Source organism: Pinus tabuliformis, chromosome 5_1 (genome assembly GCF_031772625.1).
Source record: "Pinus tabuliformis cultivar Carrire ecotype Pingquan chromosome 5_1, CPIR1, whole genome shotgun sequence".
Classification (NCBI taxonomy): Eukaryota; Viridiplantae; Streptophyta; class Pinopsida; order Pinales; family Pinaceae; genus Pinus; species Pinus tabuliformis.
Window position 1 is genome coordinate 849361733 of NC_142305.1, and position 21602 is coordinate 849383334.

Sequence of the window (21602 nt, forward strand, 5' to 3'; positions counted from 1 at the left end):
CTGAAAAGAGCAAGTACAAGAACCTTCAATTCAGTGTATTCTACCTCAACTTAGGAAGCTGATAGACCCATGTTCCAAGAAAATAGGCAAGCAATGTTAATTACACATAATGAAAAAGGAAACATAAATGAACATATAACAACAAAAACAAGGAAAGTATGTTACCAAGAAGCATGAAGGTTGTTCTACGAGATAAATCAAGGTAGAACAAGCCAACCTAATAACATTAAAATTAAAACACCCAAAATAGATGAAAAATCAATGCCAACAATTTAATTAGCTTCAATCAATTACACCCAAGAAAATAGAAATGAAAAATATGTACATCTAAAAAAGAAACTACTACTTGAAAATAACAAGTACAAGAACATTCAATTTGGTGTATTCCGCCTCATCTTAGGAAGCTAATAGACCCGTGTTTAAAGCAAATAGAGAAGTAAAGTGAATTACACATAATGAAAAAGGAAACATAAATAAACATATAACAACAAAAACAAGTAAAGTATGTTACCAAGAATAATCAAGGTTGTTCTACAAGATAAATCAAGGTAGAAGAAGTCAACCCAATAACATTAAAATTAAAACATCAAAAATAAATAATAAATCAATTCCAACACTCCAATTAGCTTCAATTTGATGCACCGAAAAAAATGGAAATGAAAAATATGCATCTCAAAATGAAACTACTACTTGAAAAGAAAATGTATAAGAACCTTCAATTAAGTGTATTTTTCCTCATCTTAGGAAGATGATAAGACCCATGTTTCAAGAAAATAGGGAAGCTTGAAGTGAAATACACATAATGAAAAAGAAAACATATAAATGAACGTATAACAACATAAGAAATGAAAGTATGTTACCAAGAAGCATCAAGGTTGTTCTACAAGATAAATCAAAGTAGAGCAAGTCAAGCCAATAAACATTAACATTAAAACACCAAAAATGGATGACAAAGAAATGCTGACACTCTAACTAGAAACCCAATAAAATTAAAATTAAAACCCAAAAAATAGATGAGAAAGAAATGCCAACACTCTAATTAGCTTCAATCTCATGCACTCGACAAAATAGAAATGGAAAATATGTATATAAAAAGGAATCTACTACTTGAGAAGAGAAAGTACAAGAACCTTCAATTATATGTATTCTGTCTCATCCTAGGAAAATGATAAGATCGATGATCCAAGCAAATAGGGAAGCTTGAATTGAAATACACATAATAAAAACCAAAACATAAATGAACATATAACAACAGAAGTAAGGAAAGTATGTTACCAAGAAGCATTAAGGTTGTTCTACAAGATAGATCAAGGTAGAACAAGTCAACCCAATTATTATTAAAATGAGAACACCAAAAATGGATAACAAAGCAATGCCAACACTATAATTAGAAACTCAATAACTTTAAAATTAAAACACAAAAAAATAGATGACAAAGAAATTCCAACACTCTAATTATCTTCAATCTCATGCACCCAACAAAATAGAAATGAAAAAGATGTATCTCAAAAAGAAACTACTGCTTGAAAAGAGAAAGTACAAGAACCTTCAATTGAGGAAACATAAATGAACATATAATAACAAAAAAAGGAAAGTATGTTACCAAAAAGCATCAAGGTTGTTTTACGGGAAAAATCAAGGTAGAAATAATCAACCCGATAACATTAAAATTAAAACACCAAAAATATATGACAATGAAATGCCAACACTCTACTTAGTTTTAATCTCTTTCACTTAACAAAATAGAAATTAGCAACATAATAATATTAGAATTAAAACACCAACAATAGATGACAAAGCAATGGAAACACTCTAATTAGCTTTAATCTCTTGCACATACCAAAATAGAAACTAGCAACATGATAACATTAGATTTAAAAACCAAAAATAGATGACAAAGCAATACCAACACTATAATTAGCTTTAATATCATACACTAAATAAAATAGAAATGAAAAATATGTATGTCAAAAAGAGACTACTACTTGAAAAGAGAAAGTACAAGAACATTCAATTAAGTGTATTATGCCTCATTTTATGAGGCTAATAAGACCTATGTTTCAAGAAAATAGGGAAGAAAAATGAATTACACATATAATAAAAAATGAAACATAAATAAACATATAACAACAGAGGTAATATGTTACCCAATAACATTAAAATTAAAACACCAAAATAGATGAAAAATAAATGCCAACACTCTAATTAGAAACCCAATAAAATTAAAATTAAAACACCAAGAAAAGATGACAAAGTAATGGCAACACTAATTAGATTCAATCTGATGCACCCAAAAAAATAAAAATGAAAAATATGTATCTCAAAAAGAAACTACTACTTGAAAAGAGAAACTACAAGAACCATTGATTAAGTCTATTATGCCTATCTTATGAAACTAATAGGACCCATGTTCCAAGCAAATAGGGAAGCTTGAAGTGAATTACACATAATGAAAAAGGAAACATAAATGAACACATAACAACAAAAGCAAGGAAAGTATGTTAGCAAGAAGCATCAAGGAACTGTTCTACGAGAAAAATCAAGGTAGAACAAGCCAACCAAATAACATTAAAATTAAAACACAGAGAATACATGACAAAGAGATGTTAAAACTCTAATTATAAATCCAATAACATTAAAATTAAAACATAAAAAAAATAACAAATAAATGCAAACACTCTTTCTATCCAACAAGTATGGAAGTTTTTTATTGCCATAGATTTGGTTGTGTGGTGCTATCGAATACAGTGGAAAACTGTTAGGTACCTATAATACTAGTGATTCCGCCTTTGCTATTTTCATTGTATCCCTTATTGTTAGTGTTTTTCCCCTATTGTCCCAATATTCTTATTATTGTGCCCCATAGAAGCCCACTATTGTTGTTGTTGTCCCCTTATATTATTATTGTTATGTCGGATTTGATTATATATATTCCAGAGGAGCATAGATTGATGTGTTCACAGAGAATTTAAAGGATAGCATCCAACATGAGGTTCGCCTTTGGGAACTTGATTCAGTGGAGAAGGCATTTAAGTTTGCAATAAAAATGGAAAGAAAAATTATGGAAACAAAGAAGTCTACCACTCACAACTATAAATATGGAAGTGTTGTTTGCCCTAACCTTTGGCAACCTACAAGGTTGACACCACAAAATTGGAATAAAAAAGAGAAAAATGGTTTTGTTACAGTTGTGATAGAAAATAAACTAAAGGTCATAAGTGTGATGAGAAGAAATTATTTTACGTAGATTGTGATGAGGAGGAAGAAAAGGAATAAGAAATGTCAAAATAAGAGGATATACCCCAGGAATAAACATTATAGAAAGAATAAATGAATCTAGCGATATCTTATAATGCATTGGCTAGAATTACCACTCCTCAAACTATCAAGAAGAAAAATTTAATAGTGTTGATTGATTCGGGTAGTACCCATAATTCTGTTCATTGTAAGATGGCTAAGGAATTGAATTACTTCCTATATCCAGCAACAAAGTGTCAAGTGATGGTTGCAAGTGGAGGAACCATAAATTGCTCTGGAAAGTTACATAATATCAAGTTATCCCATGGGATAATATGTATTGAATAGCCCAATGCTTTCCATTCCAATGGGTGGTGTTGATGTTGTACAAGGAGTCCAATGGCTACAATCCTTGGGTAGAATAGCTTTTAATTTTCAAGAAATTTTCATGAATTTTTCTTTGGAAGGAAAGAAAGCTTAATTAAGGTGTATCTGATGCGGGAGCATCCAGCCAAAAAGGAAATTATTGTAAATAATAGAAATAGGGGTCATGCATTAGTTAATTAGATATTCTCAAATAAAACTAGGAGAGCTTTTAGGCATAAAGGAGTGGATGTGGATCTTTAAGTGATAAGGATAGCTTTTCTATTTTAGAACAGGAAAAAGATGGAATAAAGCTGAAAAGATGCTTTTCCATGTGTATGCATTGCATGTAGAGTTAGAGCTTTTAGTTGAGTGATTTTGGGATTTTTTATCATGCTAAGTTTAATAAATTATGGAGCCTCATAGGCATTGAAGGCAATGAGGAAGTGTGAGGAGTGAGTGTGAGAAGTAAGGAAGGGTTCTCCTTGGAAGCCTTCGGGCAGTTTGTAAAAGGGCCATAGATTGGCATATCTAGTCGTGAATAGAAAAATTCTGTGTGAATATTTGTTTTATGTGAATATGATTATGTTGACATCGCATGTGTGCTGATGGATCTTATTTTTTTAATGCGCTGCTGATGGTTCTAGTTTTATCATAAAACTATTGTTTATTAATCCGTGGTTGGTGTTTCCATTGCGTAATCGGTCTCGGTGTTGACTGTTAATGCGTGGTATTATGCGCCTTTGCAGATATCGTGTGAGGTGTTACATGCATAGGTGTCGTGCGTTCCCATCTCTATTACGCTTGGAACTGTCCCGTTCAGTTACATATGTATGTGTACACAATGATTAATGCTTGAAGCGCTGTGCCCTACCAACCGTTCTTCATTAAAGAGTTGCGCCCTTACTAGAGGAAAGATTGACTGCGGATGGGCGAAAGTGGATGCGTATTGTATGCGCACGTTTAATAACCAGTTGGGAAAGGCCGCTGTTTAATTGCGACGATGATGTATTGGGCATACGTTCTATTCAAATTATGACTGTTAATTTTATATAATCCATACAGACAGAGCGCCATTCGAAAGGGGGAGCTATTAATTCCTGTTGAGCACAACCAGCATCGAAAAACCTTGGAACTGTTCGCGGGGTGATAATTGTTCAAGTCTTTCGGTTATGAAAGGAACTGTGGCGTAACGCTACATTGACAAAGCGTGCAGTTGATGCACAAGATTAGTTTGAAGTGGCGATTGATACATATATAGAGCCTGTGGTAATTCAGTGCCACGAACCTTTGGTTTAAGGCCGATTATAACCGGCAGCGACAACAAGGAAAAGGAAGGTATATATACATGTTAATAACCTGTGAAGATTCGTTATTATATGCGTACATGCGTGAGAAAGAAGGATCCTGGTAGGAGTGGCCTGGGAGAGGCCTGGGCTGCATCAGGTGGTATCAGAGCGGGAATACTTTGCTGAAGAAAGTTTGTTTTTATTGAATGAGTACAGTGGAGAATTGAAGTGTGTTTCAGGATTGCAGAAATAAAGGGAGGACGAGATCACGCAAGATCTTAAAGGTAAGATGATTTTCTGATTTGAAATTTGTGAATTGAAATTTATGGTTGCAGAGAAGTGGCAGTGAACCTGAAGAATCCAATAAGGAATTCGATAGAGAAGACAACTGAAGTGTTCTCAGGAGAGAGAAGGAGATTGCAGAAGTCTAGAGGGAGCAAAGGTGTTGCTCAGAAGAAAGTTCCAGACAAAGGACCGTGCTTACCAAAAGACTAAGTAAGGAGAACTTAGTGAGGTAAGGTTGCAGCCAGGAGGACTAGTTGTTGCAGAGGCTTGTTGCAAAGTTGAATCAACAGAGGTTGAAGAAAGTTGCAGATGAGAGAAGCCTACAGGAGCAGTAGAGGATGCTCGAAAGGTTCTAGCAGAGGACCAATGATTACCAAAAGACCAGATCCGGAGGGAAGGATTGGTGAGGTAAGTGGCAGCAAGAGAGTTTGCTGTGGTAGAGGCTTCATGCAACTCATAGGTGAGGAACTCATGGCGAAGGAGAAGATGACTACTGATAGTCATAGCAGAGGTTCAGGAAAAAGCCACGGTAGAGGACATAAGAAAGAGGATGCCAAGGTAAATGGCAAGAAGATGAGTCCAGAGGAAGTTGAAATGGAAGAATACATCTGTGAACCAGAACAAGGAGAATTTCTGGGAGATAGTGAAGATGAAGGCTTCAAGACTAAAACTTCAAGTAAGACCAAAGGGTCATATGGTTTTAAATCTGACAATTTGTGGATGTTTGCAGGTGAAAGACAATTGGCTGATACTGTCATGAAGAAGGAAAAAGACCAGCAAAATCAAAATTCTGTTCTGGAAAAGCAGAAGGTAGATGGGCCTTATATACAGCTGGAGAAGGTGATCATGGAGAATCAGAGAAGAGGTCTAGAGAAATGGCACAGAAATGGGATGACTGCAGGAGTTCGAGAAAGAGAGATTGCAATAATGAAGGTACAATTGCAGGAATTGGAAGAATGGCTACAAGAGCAGAAAGATCAAAATAGAAAATGGATCTTTCCACTGAAGGGAAAAAGAGTGATTTGGCGACAGTTGCAGAGGAGGTTGAAGCAAATTGTGATTGCCTTGTTGAGAAAGGGACTTAGAGTTCTTGCGCCAGAGTTGGAGTTTGAAATTCCCACATGTAGATATATTAAAAGAAAAATGTTGAAGGAAGCAGTCAAGACTGAAAAGTCTCATGATTTAAAGACTAATGAGTTGTGCATGTTTGCAGGTACAGAACAGGAAGATAAACAAGCTTTAGAGTTTGTGCAAGAAGAGTTGAACCTGAAGACTGTTCAGATCGGTAATGAGTTAGCAAGATCTCAGAAGAAGATGGAGAAGAAGGAGTCTAATCAGGATGTTGATGCAGAAAGAGAAGGACCAGCTGATGATTGCCCAAACAATAGTGGAGGTTTTACTAAGGAGGATGTACAACCTTGTGCAACTGTGACAGCACAAGAGGAAGCTCGTATGAATGCAGGTGATGATGATATGCTTCAGCAATGCTACAGAGAAATTGCATTGTTGGAATATTGGTTGGAGAATCCAAAGTATGACAAGGAGATTGCAGCAGATGAAAGAGTTTAGTAAAGTGAACGAGAGCAGAAAGACATCCTTGAGATCGATGATAAGAAGGCGAGACTAGCTGACAGTCTCATGGTGAATACGAATCAGCATACTGATGTGTTGACAGAGAAGCTGGGAAGAAACTCAGAGCAGCATACTGAAGTGTTGCCAGAGAAAGCTGAGGAAAAAGTTGCAGATGAAATTGCAGATGAACTTGCAGGTGACAAGCAAACGAATGTTGCAGGGGGACAGGAAGTTTGGGAGGCAGCAACATTCATAGAAACAGCTAGAGCAACATGTGGAGTGACACTTATGATGGCAGTTGAGACAACACTACCAGCAAAAGAGGCACTGATGCCTTATATTTTTTATTCTAACAATTGTTTTGTGAGTACAGGTCTTACTAAAGAAGCTGGAGAAAATCTGCTAGACAAAGAAATTGAAATGATGAGACAGATGATGATGAAGGAATTCCGGAAGAGACCAGCAGTAGTGAAACAAAAGAGAAGCAGCAAGAGGAAGACAACAGAAGATTGCAAGAGTACAACTAGTGGAGCAAAGCAGCATAAAGTGTGGAGACCTGGACAAGAACAACATACAGAAGCAGCGGCAAATGTAAAGTTACAGTACAAGATATGGGATCCAGGCAAACATAGATCTGAACACATGATCAGGAGATCATGAAATCTTTCTACCTTGGGAGTATGATGCGGGAGCATCCAGCCAAAAAGGAAATTATTGTAAATAATAGAAATAGGGGTCATGCATTAGTTAATTAGATATTCTCAAATAAAACTAGGGGAGCTTTTAGGCATAAAGGAGTGGATGTGGATCTTTAAGTGATAAGGATAGCTTTTCTATTTTAGAACAAGGGGAAAAGATGGAATAAAGCTAAAAGGATGCTTTTCCATGTGTATGCATTGCATGTAGAGTTAGAGCTTTTAGTTGAGTGATTTTGGGATTTTTTATCATGCTAAGTTTAATAAATTATGGAGCCTCATAGGCATTGAAGGCAAGGAGGAAGTGGGAGGAGTGAGTGTGAGAAGTAAGGAAGGGTTCTCCTTGGAAACCTTCGGGCAGTTTGTAAAAGGGCCATAGATTGGCATATCTAGTCGTGAATAGAAAAATTCTGTGTGAATATTTGTTTTATGTGAATATGATTATGTTGACATCGCATGTGTGCTGATGGATCTTACTTTTTTAATGTGCTACTGATGGTTCTAGTTTTATCATAAAACTATTGTGTATTAATCCGTGGTTGGTGTTTCCATTGCATAATCGGTCTCAGTGTTGACTGTTAATGCATGGTATTATGCGCCCTTTGCAGATATCGTGTGAGTTGTTACATGCATAGGTGTCGTGTGTTCCCATCTCTATTACGCTTGGAACTGTTCCGTTTAGTTACATATGTATGTGTACACAATGATTAATGCTTGAAGCACTGCACCCTACCAACCGTTCTTCATTAAAGAGCTGTGCCCTTACCAGAGGAAAGATTGACTGCGGATGGGCGAGAGTGGATGCGTATTGTATGCACACGTTTAATAACCAGTTGGGAAAGGCCGCTGTTTAATTGCGACGATGATGTATTGGGCATGCGTTCTATTCAAACTGTGACTGTTAATTTTATATAATCCATACAGACAGAGCGCCATTCAAAAGGGGGAGCTATTCATTCCTGTTGAGCACAACCAGCATCGAAAAACCTTGGAACTGTTCGCGGGGTGATAATTGTTCAAGTCTTTCGGTTATGAAAGGAACTGTGGCGTAACGCTACATTGACAAAGCGTGCAGTTGATGCGCAAGACTAGTTTGAAGCGGTGATTGATACATATATAGAGCCTGTGGTAATTCAGTGCCACGAACCTTTGGTTTAAGGCCGATTATAACCGACAGCGACAACCAGTAAAAGGAAGGTATATATACATGTTAATAACCTGTGAAGATTCATTATTATATGTGTACATGCGTGAGAAAGAAGGATCCTGGTAGGAGTGGCCTGGGAGAGGCCTGGGCTGCATCAGTATCATAGGGAAACCATGAAAGATAATCAGCTCTCATAGAATGAAAAATCTTCTAAAGAAATAAAAACTAGGCATAATTGAACAATTATGTTTGCTAGAGGTTCCCACATCAAAATAATCTATTTCTCTAGATCTTCAAAAATTCTTGGACAATCGTTCCAAGGTATTTGATACTCCCAAAGGCCTCCCACCTATTCGTGATCATGATCATGCTATTCATTTGATTCCAGGAAGTGTTCCTCCAAACATCAGGACTTACAGATATCCCTATGCTCAAAAGAGTTAAATTGAATGTATAGTTGCAGAAATGCTAGAGGCTGGTATAATTCAACCTAGTCAAAGTTCTTTCTTTGCTCCAGTAGTATGTATAATTCAACCTAGTCAAAGTTATTTCTTTGCTCCAGTAGTATTGGTGCACAAGAATGATGGGTCATGGCGCATGTATTTGGATTATAGGGAGATCAACAAGCTCACTATTAAAGATAAATTTCCCATTCCTATCATTAATGAATTATTGGATGAATTGCATGGATCAATTTACTTCACCAAGTTGGATATTCGTTCAGGATATCACCAAATCAGAATGACGATTGAATACATTCCAAAAACAACATTTAAAACTCATGAGGGTCATTATGAATTTTTTGTCATGCCTTTTGGCATTACCAATGTGTTGTAGCCACCAACAACCCCCCTCTTTGTTTAGTATTAGCAATAATATCAAGCAAAGGGGGACCCTTAACAAAAAATCCCAAAAATATTTTTATCCAAATTTTTGTATTTAACTCCCTAAAAGCTATATCGCATCGCAAAGAGAGAGTGAAGAGTTTTCCTACGCGCGTAAATAAGCTGCAAAGAAGTGATGCGAAATTCATCGCATCGCATATTCTGAAAGCGCCCTTAAAAAGAAAAAACCTAAGGAATCGCCGATGGCCGATATGCGACGTCACATATCGCGACGTCGCATAAGCAGCACACAATGAGCAAATGTAAATTGCAATATTGCGATTTGCGATCTGCGATCTTATAAACTGCGATTTTGTGATTTGCGATCTGCGACGAATGAGACTATTAATTGCTGCGATGCGAATCGCAGAAACCACTCATCGCAAAGTTTCTTCGGCATGATCTGTAAACCAAAAATTGAGCGCGCACCTTAAGGCAAATTAATGATTGCACGCCTGAGTATCCAAAGATGATCGTGTTGCGTTTTTCGAAGAGTCAAGTCATTATGAGTGTCATGATTATGCATTCATTAGAGTTTAAAGCTTTCATGTCAGTCTTTTCGTCATGTCACTTTTCCTTTGCGTAAACTGTAAGGCAGTAACTGATATAAATCTATATGCAGGAAACATCTAAGGAAAAGGGGAAAGCACCAATACTTGAAGAACAGAGAGGAGATGCCTTCACAAATGAATGCCGCATGCAGCAAAGCCGCGGGTTCCAGAGTATCACTCCATAGACACTGATGAAAATAGACTATCCAAGACTCAGAGTCAAAGGCGCACAAAAGCAGCATGTTTGCAAAAGATCCTGAAGCTCAGATTGGATAAAGCAAAAAGAAAAACGTTGAAAAGGGATGATGCTTCAGAAAAGCCTGGAACAAAGAATGGAAGCAATTTTCAATACGTAAGATTGTTCAGGCAACGAAATCCCTAATTCATTGAGTCATTCACACGGCTGGAAACCGAAATAGCAACAGCACAATCAGTTTGAAAGAAATCTGGGTTATACTAAGTATACACACAACAAAAACGCCCAACCAGAGGAAGATTTTCAAAAATATCTTCTATTTTGTCAGAAAGAGGTGCCAGCTTTTGTTATTTCTACTTTCATCGCCCGAGCAAAAGGAAAAGACAACCAGCCGACTCTTTCCAGGCGAACCTCACATTGCTTACAGCACTAAAGAGCAGATACAGAAACGGTTAAGAATTAGATTCAATTTTTAGAAATAAATTTGCTTTAGTAAAAGGGCGGTCATTTGAAGCCGTTCCCTAAATTTGTGTAATTAAGATTAGTTAGTTAGTAGTATTTAACCCTTCTCATGGCATTTGGAGAAAGGTCCAGAAATTTGTCAAAAACTTGTCCTCGGAACATGCACTTCTGCACCCTCAGAGGAGGTTTTGATGAATGGAAGGATCGAGATTTATTTATGTTTACATTTTAATGTCTGCTGCTGATGTTGCACTTCTGTACTCTTAGTAGATGTTAGAAGTAAGTAGAGATAAATCGTTATTGCTTGAAGTTTGTGAGTGAAAATCAGTCATAAATGGTACTTTTATCTCTTGACAAAATTTCTGCTTATATTCTTAAAGTGATATGCAGTTTTAGTTGTTTATATGTTAATGTATGGATGTTTGGGTTACCATTTGGCACTTCTGTATGGTGGAATCATTTGTTTGTGCTTGACATATGAATGACTTATTATGCGATATGCTGTTCACAACTGTTTTGCCTAACTTCTTATGCAGAATGGTTTATCTTAAATGGTTCATATTCTTATGATAGCTGAATGATCTTTATTACCCGTTATTGTTCGAAATATTTTTAGATCGCATAATATAAGAGACATATCCCGGGTTAGCGTAGATTAGATGTGTTGTTTTCATTAGATTATAATAAGATAGAATTTGTTTACTAGTTAGATTTGAGTTAGCTCTAAAATATTTTCAGAATCAGCATAATCAAAATCTACACACACACACATAACCTTTAGATTGGGAAGTTGGTCCCATTGTCCCCAGTCGGACCCGCTACACCAAACGGGCAAGGAGCCGCCAACCAGGTTCCGGACCAGGTGGGTATCCCCCTTGTTGTTGACCCGATCTTTGGGCCCTCAACATATTTGGCGCTAGAAGGAGGGCCTGAGCATAGTGTCTGTTGGAATGTTTTCCAAATTATAAATCTTGAAACAGGATGGCTGCTCATAGAATTCCTATTTGGAGTTGCATCCATGTTCCTACCTCTTCCAACACTCCACCAGATGTGGTAAGGCTCTTGTCTCAGGTAAAATTCAATGGTAAGAATACTTCTTCTGCATTTAATCATGCCCTTCAGTTCATTCAAAAAGTTTCGAGTTCTGATATTCAGAGAATTGATGAAGGCATTTTGTGCAGGATTTTTACTCTTACATTTACAGCGGAAGCTAGAAAATGGTGCATAACCCTCCCAGTTGCATCAATTCACAGCCGGGACCAATTCGTTAGGACCTTCATCTTAGAATTTGATTGTTATGACTACGACCAGGTATATGACGAAATCGATTATCTACGGAAACAAGATGAACCCGTAAGGGATTTCAATATCCGATTTCATCTCAAATGTCTACAGTATGATCTCGAGCATGAGCTCACAGATGAAGAATCTTCAGATTATGATGAGTATTTCCTACCTCCTATATCTGACCAAGCGGAAAGTAGCTCGACCTTTATTTCGTTTTCTTCTAATATAGATGAGCATTTCAAGTAAAATACACAAATCGTCCATAATGAAGAAAATCTGCAAAGCCTAGGAGTCATGCATGCTCTAATACCAGAAAATAAAGACGAAAATGCTGAAAGGGAAACTACCTTGGAACCAGAAGATGACTCTGACATAAAGTCAGGCAATATCATTTCAAATCAACGAATGCTGATGCCAAGGTTAGATCAACCAACTGTTTCTCTTTCAGAAAGTATCAGCGCACAAAGGTATGATCTGAAGCCCGATGTTTATGATGAATCCGATGAACAAAATTTTCTTCATGATGTTTTTAAATGCATTATTCCAGATTCACATTTTTCTCTTTATCCCGATGTTTTTAGTGATGACAAATTTTCCCCTCTCAATATCAAGTATATCTAAAAAAACACAGAGGGTTATTCAAATGACTCATCATGGTGTTTTCAAGATAAAGAGACCGCTTTAGCACAACCTTTGATCAATGTCAAACAAGAGCTTCCTGACCTCCCTTGTCTGAAAATATATAATGAAAAAGAGGAACCTAGGGAAATCTGTAGAGTCTTTTGCGATAGTTACTTTGACAACGATGATGTTGTTGAGTTATCTCAAGTAACTCAACTAAGGTCAGATAATAAGGAACATCTCAAATCAGAAATCATATCAGCCGACCCTCATCCCAAAGTAAAAGCTCAATTGAATAATTTTACTATCCAAGACAATACCCCGATCTATGATTCATATCATGAGGAAAGCTTCATCCCTGTTCGCAATCATAACTTAGTTCCTGATTCACAAAACCTGGCCAGTTCTTGTGAGGAGCAAGATGTTACAAATAAATCCCAGTTGTGCTGTAACACTATTTCTGTAAATACCCAATCATTTCTTTCTCACTTGCACTCATTTTGTACAAAATCGGATTTCTTTTTAAATTTTCAAACTTTTGATAGATTATGTTTTAGCGATTTATATATGAGAACTTTCATTTCAAACGAAATCGCTAAAAACTCAGCGTTAACAAACAGGTTACAAGTCATTAAAACTAAAAAATCATTTTCGCAATATGACTTGTTATCCTTCCTATTGAGAGATCATCAATTCATAACAGAAATTCATCCTAATTTTTATGATCCAATAGGTATTCAGTTGGAAAAGAGCTCTCATGAGAAAGGAAAATCAGACAGAATTCCAATTGGGGTTGTATGTTTTTATTCCACAGCCAATATTTATGATCCAAGGAAATTTTGGCTCTTTTTACTCATGCTTGGAAGATTCATACAGCTAGGAATAAAAATGAATACATGGTTCCATTGGAAATATCATTTCACATAGTTATTTCCTGTATATAGTTAGAATAGGAGTAGGAGTAATTTAGCTAGGATATTAGGTTTGCTTTTAATAAATCGATAGGCCAAGTTATTCATATTCTCTACATAACCCTAGGGAATGTTTGCCTCTCATAATAATGTTTGCTTTGGTCAACGGCATTTGGCATTTACTAAAGGCACCTTTTTTTTTTTCTCTATTGAAAATTTTTGAAACTTCTGCTTCTATGAACATCAAATCTTTTAGGAATTTGATCTTTATTATCAATAGAACTTTAACCCAGATATGATGATAGTTTCAACTGAAAAAACTTTAAAGAAAGCTATCTCAGCGGAAAATTTGCTTTTAGGTCAGCACAATGAAAGGTATCAATATTAAAATAAAAATTCTCTGTGAAAGCAACCATTACCAAAAACAGCCCTATCATTGTCATCCAGAACTTTCTTAAGGAAAGAAAATTTGACTTCCTCCCTGCTAAAGGAAAACGCAACATTCAGAGGAATAATATAAAAAGACGCTATATCTCAAAGAGTGAGAGGTCTCATCACGAGCCGGCTTATCATGATCACAGATATTATAACTTGCTGACTTTTCCAAAACTGTCTACCAAAACAAGGCAATGACTCAAGATTGTTGCAATCAAAAGGCAAGGGGTCTCATCACGAGCCAACTTGTTCAGCGAAAGTGTAAATCAAGTGAATGATTGTGTCATAATTTGGCCACCAAACCGAGACATTTTTCTTTAGAGAATAAAAAAGGAAAAAGTGTCAAAAGAGGATTTTTCTCTGAAAAAGTTGTAAATAACCTTAAGCAGGATAAAGGATCATTGCTGGGTAATAGGTAACCCTGTCGAGGCTATGGACGCCTGCTGGCAGCAGAGGCTCTACCTGCGACAAGGGAGCATATTTAAAAAAAAGAGCTGATACATAGAGAAGACTTTATTTTATGTTTTACAAGACCAAGTAATGACTGGTTTAAATGCAAAGAAAAGCTGAAGATGCAAGTAATTGAGATAGAAACAGGTTGAAACGAAACATCATTGACAGTTTAAAGTATTGTTTGCTTTATCTTTTTATAATAAAGTTCAAGCTTTTCTTTAAGACATTTTTCTCAGGAAGTTTGAAAGCATAAATGTAAAAGCAGAGATAACTGGTTCTCCCAAGTGAATCGCCAATTGTTGTAGCCACCAACAACCCCCCTCTTTGTTTAGTATTAGCAATAATATCAAGCAAAGGGGGACCCTTAACAAAAAATCCCAAAAATATTTTTAGCCAAATTTTTGTATTTAACTCCCTAAAAGATATATCGCATCGCAAAGAGAGAGTGAAGAGTTTTCCTACGCGCGTAAATAAGCTGCAAAGAAGTGATGCGAAATTCATCGCATCGCATATTCTAAAAGCGCCCTTAAAAAGAAAAAACCTAAGGAATCACCAATGGCCGATATGCGACGTCGCATATCGCGATGTCGCATAAGCAGCACACAATGAGCAAATGTAAATTGAAATATTGTGATTTGCGATATGCGATCTTATAAACTGCGATTTTTCGATTTGCGATCTGCGACAAATGAGACTATTAATTGTTGCGATGCGAATCGTAGAAACCACAAATCACAAAGTTTCTTCGGCATGATCTGTAAACCCAAAATTGAGCGCGCACCTTAAGGCAAATTAATGATTGCACGCCTAAGTATCCAAAGATGATCGTGTTGCGTTTTTCGAAGAGTCAAGTCATTATGAGTGTCATGATTATGCATTCATTAGAGTTTAAAGCTTTCATGTCAGTCTTTTCATCATGTCTCTTTTCCTTTGCGTAAACTGTAAGGTAGTAACTAATATAAATCTATATGCAGGAAACATCTAAGGAAAAGGGGAAAGCGCCAATACTTGAAGAACAGAGAGGAGATGCCTTCGCAAATGAATGCCACATGCAGCAGAGCCGCGGATTCCAGAGTATCACTCCACAGACACTGATGAAAATAGACTATCCAAGACTCAGAGTCAAAGGCGCACAAAAGCAGCATGTTTGCAAAAGATCCTGAAGCTCAGATTGGATAAAGCAAAAAGAAAAACGCTGAAAAGGGATGATGCTTCAGAAAAGCCTGGAACAAAGAATGGAAGCAATTTTCAATACGTAATATTGTTCAGGCAATGAAATCCCTAACTCATTGAGTCATTCACACGGCCGGAAACCGAAATAGCAACAACACAATCAGTTTGAAAGAAATCTGGGTTATACTAAGTATACACACAGCAAAAACACCCAGCCAGAGGAAGATTTTCAAAAATATCTTCTAGTTTGTCAGAAAGAGGTGCCAGCTTTTGTTATTTCTACTTTCATCGCTTGAGCAAAAGGAAAAGACAACCAGCCGACTCTTTCCAGGTGAACTTCACATTGCTTACAACACTAAGGAGCAGATACAGAAACGGTTAAGAATTAGATTCAATTTTTAGAAATAAATTTGCTTTAGTAAAAGGGCGGTCATTTGAAGCCGTTCCCTAAATTTGTGTAATTAAGATTAGTTAGTTAGTAGTATTTAACCCTTCTCATGGCATTTGGAGAAAGGTCCAGAAATTTGTCAAAAACTTGTCCTCGGAACATGCACTTCTGCACCCTCAAAGGAGGTTTTGATGAATGGAAGGATCGAGATTTATTTATGTTTACATTTTAATGTCTGCTACTGATGTTGCACTTCTATACTCTTAGTAGATGTTAGAAGTAAGTAGAGATAAATCGTTATTGCTTGAAGTTTGTGAGTGAAAATCAGTCATAAATGGTACTTTTATCTCTTGACAAATTTCTGCTTATATTCTTAAAGTGATATGCAATTTTAGTTGTTTATATGTTAATGTATGGATGTTTGGGTTACCATTTGGCACTTCTGTACGGTGGAATCATTTGTTTGTGCTTGACATATGAATGACTTATTATGCGATATGCTGTTCACAACTGTTTTGCCTAACTTCTTATGCAGAATGGTTTATCTTAAATGGTTCATATTCTTATGATAGCTGAATGATATTTATTACCAATTATTGTTCGAAATCTTTTTAGATTGCATAATATAAGAGACATATCCCTGGTTAGCGTAGATTAGATGTGTTGTTTTCATTAGATTATAATAAGATAGAATTTGTTTACTAGTTAGATTTGAGTTAGCTCTAAAATACTTTCAGAATCAGCATAATCAAAATCTACACACACACACACATAACCTTTAGATTGGGAAGCTGGTCCCATTATCCCCAGTCGGACCCGCTACACCAAATGGGCAAGGAGCCGCCAACCAGGTTCCGGACCGGGTGGGTATCCCCCTTGTTGTTGACCCGATCTTCGGGCCCTCAACACAATGCAACTTCTACATTTCAAGGTTTGATGAATTCGATTTTCAAACCTTTCCTTAGAAAATTTGTGTTAGTATTTTTTTATGATATACTAATCTACAACAAGTCTTGGAAGGATCATGTTCAACATGTTGACAGGGGGATCCAACTATTGGAAGAGAAACAATTATATGCAAAAATCTCCAAATGTTTATTTGGAGTACAAGAAGTGGAATGTTTGGGACATATTGTATCTCATGAACGTGTAAACGTAGACCCTAGAAAAACTAAAGCCATTAAGGAATGGAAAAAACCCACATCCATAAAGCATCTGCGAGGATTTCTATCATTGATAGGGTATTATCACAAGTTTGTTAAGAATTATAGGTGAATAAAAGCACCTCTAACCACATTATTGAAGAAAGATGCATTTCCATGGACTCTAGAAGCAACAAAGGCCTTTGAACATCTTAAAGAGGCAATGTTCTAAGCACTGGTCTTAGCTACGTCGAACTTCACAAAGACCTCTATTGTGGAATGTGATGCCTCAAGAAGTGGAATTGGTGTTATTTTAATGCAAGAAGAAAGACCCATTTGTTTCGAAAGTCGTCCAATCAAAGGATAGTATTTACACAAAGATATTTATCAGAAGGAAATGTTGGCAATACTACATGGACTTAATAAATGGTGACCCTACCTAATGGGAAGACACTTCAAGGTAAAAAAAGATCATGATAGTCTTAAATACCTTTTAGAAAAAATATTATCTTCGGAAGAGCAGCAAAAATGGGTCACAAAGATGTTAGGTTATTACTTTGAAATTGTCTAAAAAAAGGGAAGCAAAATGTTGTGGAAGATGCAATCTTAAGAAAGGATGAGGATGTGGAAGCATTTCTTTGTGCCATTTCTATTATCCAACCAGATTTGATAAATGAAGCAAGGGATGAATGGAAGAATGACAAAGAAGTGTGGGCAATCATTCAAAATTTACAACAAGATCCCAGTACATCTGATACATTTAGTTAGAAAAATGATTCGTTATGGTACAAAGATCGCTTATACCTATGTAAGAATTCCCAACTCAAACAAAAGATTCTTATGGAATTGCACACCTCTCGCTTAGGAGGGAACTAAATATTTTTAAAAACTTACCGAAAGGTTAAGAAGGAGATTTTTTGTGATGGCCTTAAATCGAATATTCAAAATTTTGTGGCCGAATGTTTGGTTTTCCAACAAAATAAAGTGGAAATAATTAATACCCCAGGTCTATTATAACCTTTATCCTTTCCAAGCCAACTTTGGGAGGAGGTTTCGATGGATTTTATCACAAGCTTACCCAAGTCCAAAGGAAAGAGTGTCATAATGGTGGTAGTTGACAAACTTACCAAGTATGGACACTTTTGTGCATTATCACAATTATTTAAAGACACTACAATTTCTAATGATTTTATGGAAACAATTCAAAGGCTACCTCGAAACCCAAAGATTATTAGAAGCATCAAAGATCCCATTTTCACTGGAAATTTTTGGATAGAATTATTTTCTTGTCTTGGTACTCAGTTAGCTCATAGATCATTCTATCACCCTCAAACTGATGGGAAAACTAAGATAGTAAGAAAATGTTTGGAAGGATATCTTCGTTCCTTTGTATCTGATAAACATACATAATGGGTCAAATGGTTGCCTCTGGCTTAATGGTCATATAACACTTCCTTCCATATTGCAGCAAAAATGACCCCATTTATGCCACTTTATGGATTTCATCCACCATCCATCACATCATATTTAAGAGAAGATTCTAAGGTTCAAGTAGTGGAATATCACATCGAGAATAAACAACAAGTTCTCCAACTCTTAAAGGATAACCTCACTTTAGTGCAGAATAGAATGAAACAACAGGCAGATCAACATCACAATGAAAGAATTTTTGATGTAGGTGACTAGTTATTCCTACGACTAAAACCATATAAAAAAATGTCCCTCAAGAAAGCTAAGAAAGATAATAAATTATCATCAAATTATTACAGTCCATATAAGGCATTGCAAAGGATTGGTACCATGGCATACAAATTGGATCTTCCTGCAGCTTCTCGAGTGCACCGAGGTTTCCATGTTTCATGCTTAAAGAAGATTATAGGTGACAAACTCCCAGTTCAAACAATATTTCCATAACTTGACGAGGAAGGAAAAATAATATTAGAACCTGAAGTAGTCATAGAAATAAGAACTTGACAGCTACAAAATCGATCAATTTCGAAGTATCTCATAAAGTGGAAGAACTTACCCGCTAAATATTCCACATGGGAGGGTGATAATTTTATATAGAAGCATCCATAACTACTCAAGCGTTGAGGATAACACTTTTTGGAAGGAGAGCGCATGTTAGGTCCCTATAATACTAGTGATTACCCCATTACTATTGTCATTGTAGCCCTTATTATTATTGTTGTGCCCCTATTGTCCCCAGATTATTATTCTTGTGCCCCATAGAAGCCGACTATTGTTATTGTTGTGCTCGTACATTATTATTGTTATGTGAGCTTTGATTATATTGTGACCCCTTAGACTCCTATATATAGAAAGGATGTTTTTTCATTTGAATCATCTAATAATTATTCATTTGTGTAATGTAAAGGAGGTTACCCCCTTGAAGAGGTTGATTTTGAAGTTGTTGATCTATCTTTTCTTCTATTTTGTGAGTTTGCTACATAACAAAAGAAAATTTATATATGAAGAGATTCTTATTTTAATTTCTACTTAGGTTTATTTGAAATTATAATGCTACTCACAGTGCCTACCAATTTAATACTTTGGAAAAAAAAAGTACAAGTTATGATATGATTATTCTTGCAGGAGTTGAATATGGTAGTGGAAACTCTCGAGATTGAGTCACAAATTATTACGGCCAACAATCAAAATACAAATAATTACAGATATCATAGCTGCATAGGTCCAAATATTAATGGAAGCATGGTCTTTAAGATCCTTTGGTTGCACCTCTTTATACTAGTGAAATGGTTAATTTCATCCCAAAATTTAGCTTAAGAGAAAAATGGAAGTATGTTTAAAGGAAGCTGGTGGAACATCCCAAAATCATGAGGATAAGTTGGAAGTTAGAGTAAATCAACTCCCAGATATATTGTTACAACTTTGAGTACAACATCGTTAGATTTCATCAAAGGTATATGTGGTAATAAAATCCCAAACTTTATCGAACAAATCTAGATATATAGGAGCAATTGTATATTTGAGGGTAGGATAATAAACACATTGGCATTCGAATCAGATGGAGAAAATAGTGCATAGATAGAAGCATTAAAAACAAATAACACTTCGTGGGAATAGAGGTTCGAATCTTCTCAAATCCAAACAGATTAACTAATAACACCTCCAGCAACACCTGGCAGTTAGCAGATTTTCCCAATACTTAGCAACTTGACACATATAGAAACCATTTTAATTTTAATTTTGTTTAATTTGATTTCTTTCCAGAAATATAGAAAGATATTGTTATGTATTTTGTATACTTTTCTTTATATACATTTCTCTTCTAAGAAAACTGGGGGGTTGGTACTTATTGAAGTAACTTGTGTAAGCATTGTATTATTAGATTCCAAAGACATTTTTTGCTAGTATGACATGGTGTTTCATATGAGACTCATATTCATGACCATTATAGTCCGTTTCTAAGTTTTTCCTCCTATTTTTAGTTCACAATGAATGTCTTCCATATCTAAAACCAATTGTAAGAATTGGAATTCACATTATGTGCTCCATTTCTAATGTTTCAGAAGCTTTATGTTCCTCTCATGAAAATATTTTTAGAATTATACTTATTAGCTCTGATTATATGTTTTTGAGTGTTATCCTTTCCTCTCTCCATACTCTAATTCATGATTTTCTATCATGTGGTTATTATACATGCTTGATATGTTAAACATTCTTGTAGACAAAACTGCAAAGATCCTTTATCTTTATGAATTACTAGAACCATTAGAATTACTTAAGCTAGTATCACTTCTATTACTCACATGGTCATACCTTGGCTTTATTCATAGAGATTTATTTCATAGTTTCTGTATAGGAGCAGAGTCCCAGGTGTCAAATAAATATAGGCAACCACCCCATAGCAACAAGTTGAAAGAGAGCAAGTTGAAAGAGGTTGGCTTCTCAATAGATTGGTTTGTTGTACTCATGCATGGAGCATTATGTTGTAAGGTTGGTGCACCTCACACTATAGACAATATGGCACTACAATATGGCTTTTTGGTGTAGAAGAGAGGAGTGTAGTAGTTGTCAAATCATAGTGGGACTATTACAACTAGAAAAAAGACTTAATACGATAGAAATGAGTTTCTATTTATGCACTACTGCTAATTTTAGAACTTAGCAGAAGACGTTTTTATTTATATAGTTATTTTCATTTTTTTTATCAATTGATTTCTATTTTTTGTATTTATATGTGTACAAACATAGGGCGACTTACTTGGTCTAGATGAGGAGGTTAGATGAGGTGATTTAGAAAGCTTTGAACGATGAGGGTGGATGAGGAGGTTGAGAAATCTTCTAGTGACAAGTGAAACCAACCAGGGTTCCTTTGGCACCACATTGCAACAAAAAAAATGTCATAGACAATTCAGACAAACATCATAAAAATATCATAAAAAACATGATAAAAAATCAAAAAATTCATAAAGAAAAAATGTGTGAATGACATAATTGACTTCGACTCGGCTTCGACTCAGTTTCAGGGCTCGAGTTCCACATGG